The sequence below is a fragment of the Chrysochloris asiatica genome, unplaced genomic scaffold (assembly GCF_000296735.1).
Source record: "Chrysochloris asiatica unplaced genomic scaffold, ChrAsi1.0 scaffold00202, whole genome shotgun sequence".
Lineage (NCBI taxonomy): Eukaryota > Metazoa > Chordata > Mammalia > Afrosoricida > Chrysochloridae > Chrysochloris > Chrysochloris asiatica.
In genome coordinates, this window is record NW_006408720.1 from 3,086,437 (window position 1) to 3,091,658 (window position 5,222).

Below are 5,222 nucleotides of genomic sequence, written 5' to 3' on the forward strand. Positions count from 1 at the left end.
TATCTTCACCTGAAGCTCAGAGATTCAGGATTATCATCAGCATCTGTATCATTTGTTTTTCTGTATCTTTGTTGTAGAGGGTCTATAGAGCCTTTCTGCCTAGTCTGCCATCTTGTTGCCTTTCACAGTTAGTATTTTTTGTCTGCTTATATTTCCTGCTGTCTCCCCATCAAAAAGTGTCCAGTACAGAAAAATAAATTTAGCAAGTTAATGAATGGGTAAGGAAAATTACTGAATATATTTTTGCCTTCATTAATTTAATTGAATATATATTAAGAATTATTTATATATTATTAAGATTCCCATATTTCTTTTATTTATTGTGTGTAGCACAAGGAAGGAAACTATTAATGAAATATGTTGTTGTTGTTAAATGCTGTCCAGTCAGTTCTGACTCATGGCAACCCTACATAGGGCTTCTGAGGAGCAGCTGGTTAGTTTGAACCGTTGACCTTCAGTTCAAGTGCTTGTCCTATGGCACCACAGTGCTTATTCACTATGTGTTTTAGTTGTAAAGATTTGTTGTTTTATCAGTTAATATCAATGAAAAATATGGGTTAGTGTAAATCTTTATCAATTATTACCTTAAAGCATGGCTGATTTTTTTCATATTGAATTCTGTTCTGAACATTTGTATATATATTTTTTCTTTTTAAAGAAATGGTGGGAAGTTGAGATAAAAGGAGATGTTATCCAGGGGCCAACCTATCAAGTTGGAAAGTTTCAAAAGAGACATGGATAAGGTTAATAGGATTGATGAATGACAATTGAAAAATTAAAAATGTACCATGTACTATTACCCATATATCTTCACCATACCTCCTTTTCTTTTTCCACGACCTTATCTCTTACCTTTCCACAATCCTCTCCTGCTTGCAAGCAATTACATTGAAGACATAGGAGTAGAATGACATAAGATCTCAAAGGTCAAGGTTCAATGACATCTTCAGATACTGTGAAATTCTCAGAAAGTCCCAAGAGGTTATATTTCTTGCTAAACTATAAATTTATGCAAATTTTGAATTTAGGAAAAAAATGCATTTTTTGCAATATCTAAACACTTAGACTATTAGCTTTGAAATATACATAACAGTGGACTGAAACATATATAAAGAACCTTGGGAACAGTATATATTTCTGAAATTTCAACTTTCTCATTCTCAATATTAGAACAATATCATCTCCAAGGAGATAAAACTTGGTTCTTGGAAGATAAAATATCCTCACTCTTTTTATATATTAAAGATAAATTTATACATATATGGGAAGCACAGTGGCTCCACAGGATAAAAACTAGACTGAGAACTGCAAGGTCTATGGTTTGAACCCACCAGCTGCTCCACAGGGGAAAATGAGGCTTTTTGCTTCCTTGAAGATTTAAAGCTTGGGAGATCCTATAGGGTCACTATGAGTCCGAACCAACTCGATGGCACTCAAAACAATACATATATACTTAAATAGACACGCAGTATATGTAGGCACCTGAAATTTCATAGCAATGTCATTTGGAAAAATATTTAAATGTTGCTTTGAGTGTGCAATAATGAAAAAAGGAGGCTAAGAAATATTACTGCGCAGTATGCTTTCATTAATAATAAAAGTTTTAATCCTTTTCCATGTTCTGGCTTATAAAGCCAGACAGGGAACTAATAGCTCTATGAGAACCAATTTTTAAAACTGGCTTAGCCAATGCAGACTCTCAGGCAAAAGTTTCTTTATAGAATGTACATAGATATGGGACCAAAGTGAGGTCACTCTTGTCTGAATTGAAGTCAAGTCGTTTTTGCAAGGTTGTCTAGGCCTGGAACAGAAAGAGAGAACACCCTGTCCTGGAGTGTAAATTGCACAGAAAACCACAAAACACCTGGGCTCACAGCATGGAGGATTAGGCAAAAGGAGCTGCCTATGCTCATTAGGAAGCAGAAGAAAAGGAATCTGTTTTAGGGGCTCAGTGATTTCTCACAAAATGGCCCAATGAATATCAAGAACAGCCGCTTTTCCTGAGAAATAACTCTGAAGTGCCTTCCCTTTAAAAGCATGAAGAAAAGATGGAAGGCCTTTTTTGATATGTACTACTAAAATGCAAAATTAATTTTCTCTACTAATTTTATCTAATTAGCTAATGATGAATAAATCTTTATTTTAAAATTACATTTATAACTAAATATTCATCTACACTGAATATTTAAAATATTGATTGCTATATTGCTTCCTAAATTTCTTAGCATGTACAATATTTACTTTAAACTGTTATAAAATATTTTTCAATTTAGATAAGATATTTTATTCCATTTTTAATTGAAGTCATAGTTGTTAGTATTGCATTAAGTTGAACCATAAATGGGAAAGAGAAGGAAAACAAACAAAGGAAAAGGAGGAAAAGGAGTGATTATATTTTTACTTTTCTATCACCACTGTTCTTAAGTGAAACCAACTTTTTTATTTTTAACTACAAGTATGACAAAAACACCTAAGCGAGTAACTGTGTAGTGGATTCTGACTCATTGTGACCCTGTAGGACAAAGTTGAACTACCTCATAGTGTTTCAAAGGCTATAAATCTTTATGGAAACAGATTACCATACCACTTTTTTTTCCTGCAGAGCAGCTGATGGATTCAAACAGTGAAATTTTTTGGTTAACAGTCAAAACATTTTATTTCTGTGTCACCAGGTCTCTTCACAAATGTGTTATTGTTGTTACTAAGTGCTTTCAAGTAAGTTCTGACTCATAGTGACCTCCTATAGGATTTCCGAGACTTTGCAGGAGCAGAAAGTTTCATCTTTCTCCCTTGGAGTAGCTTATGGGCTCAAATCATTGACTTTGTGATTTGAAATCCAGCACTTAGCCTACAGAGGCACCATGCCCCCACTAGTGTGTAGCAGTGGATAAAATAATTTGAACTAGCATAATTTCCTTTGGGCAAATCTGCTGCAAAAGGCCTCTATAAACTGTTAAAAATCAAAGATGTCACTGAACACTAAGGTGTGGCAAACCCAAGACTCAGTATTTTCAATAGCATGCTAAAGTTGGGTAATGAATAAGGAAAACCTACGAATTGAAGCCTTTAAATTGTGGTGTTTGTGAAGAATGCTGAATATACCACCATAGACTGAAAAAAGAATGAACAAATCTGTCTTGGAAGAAGTACAGACAGAATGCTTCTAAGAAGGAGTGATGATGAAACTTGTCTCACATGCTTTGGAAATGTCACCAGGACAGACTCATCTGCAAAAGGACTTTGTGCTTGGTAGAGGTTCAGTAACAAAGAGGAAGATCCTGGAAGAGATGGATTGGCACAGTGACTGAAACAATGAACTCACACATAGCAATAATGGTGAGGATAGAGTGGTTCTGGCCAATGCTTTATTTTTTGTTGTACATAAGGTTACTATGAGTTAAACAGCATCTAACAATAACAAAAACAGTATATTTTGCTGCCACTGCTTTGATTTGTACTATGATATTAGCAGTTTTATCACCAAAACTTTTATTTACTTTTTATGTTGTTTTTGTAGTACTTATTAGTTTTAGTTTTATTAAAAGTTTTAGTTTCATTAGAGAGTCTGGGCTATTCTAGACCAGTGTTGTCCTATTGAACTTCCTGCTATGAGGGAAATGATTGATATAGATACTTTCTGATGCAGTAGCCAAAATAGCTCTTGTGCAAAAGCCTTTGCATAGTCAATAAAGCACAGGTAAACATCTTTCTGATATTCTCTTCTTTCAGCCAAGGTCCATCAGACATCAGCAATGATATCCCTTGTTACACGGCCTCTTCTGAATCTGGCTTGAACTCTGGACGTTCTTTGTCAATATATGATTGTAGCCGTTTCTGTATTACCTTTAGTAAAACTTTACTTGCATGGGATATCAAAGAGATTGTCCGATGTTTTCCGCATTCCATTGAGTCACCTCTCTTTGGAATGGGCACAAATATGGATCTCTTCCAATCAGTCGACAAGATAATTGTCTTCCAGATTTCTTGGCAGAGATGAGTGAGTGCCTCCAGTGTTGCCTTACTTTCTTAAAAGCTTTCAATTTTTATTCCATCAATTCCTGATGCCTTGTTCTTTGCCAATTCCTTCAATGCACCTTGGACTTCCTCCTTCAGTATCATTGGCTCTTGATCATATACTACCGCTTGAAACGGTTGAACATCAACCATTTCCTTTTGGTACTGTGACTCTGAGTATTCCTTCTATCTTCCCTTTATGCTTTCTGCATCATTCAATAATTTGCCCAGAGAATCCTTCAATAATGAAATAGAGGCTTGAATTTTTTTTCAGTTCCCCCAGCTTGAGAAATGCTGAGCGTGTTCCTCCTTTTTGGTATTCTGATTCCAGATCTTTGCACATTTTGTTGTAATATTTGGTTTTATCTTCTCGAGCTGATCTTTGAGATTTTCTGTTCAGCTCTTGGACTTCCTCATTTCTTCCATTTGCTTTTGCATCTGTACGCTGAAGAGCAAGTTTCAGTGTCTCTTCTGACATCCATTTTGACTTTTCCTTCTTTCTTGTCTTCTCAATGACTTTTTGCTTTCTTCCTGTGTGATGTTCTTGATGTCATCCCACAACTCTTCTGGTTTTTGGTCTTTAGTGTTTAGTGTATCAAATCTGTTCTCCAGATGATCTCTAAATTCAGGTGGGATATATTCTATCTACTTTTGCTTTTTTAAAAAACAACAACACTCAGGCATATATAATAATTTACATCTCCAAAGGGCACATTCTGCAAGTCTGTCTCCTGGCCACCAGCTCTTAGTCCCTCTCTTGCCATAAATCTAGAGTCCTCAGCTGCTCCACCTCTCCATGACCCCATCTCTGCCTCCGTCTCTGGTGTTGCTGCTTCTCTGGATAAGGTCCTAAATTCTGCTTGTGCGCTTCTCCCTCGATGGTCTTAGGGTCCTCTGTTTTTGGACTGTAAGATTAACCACTTCCCTATTTTTGTTACAAAACTTCTAACTTTACAATTGTGACAGTTGCAATTTGTCATGATAACAAATATTCACTATTGAATCATACGAATCTTATCCTCATCTCTTTTCACCAGACCATCTAGACAAGATGAAATCTATTCAGTGGGGACTCTTTCCTTCCCCACATACTCTTAAACTAAACTTCCTCTTGAAATCTTGTAAGCCAGTCACTTCGTGCCTTTATCGCCCCTTCATTTTAGGCAGTCAATGTCTAAGTTGCCCATCTGTATCTACCCTGTGTACAG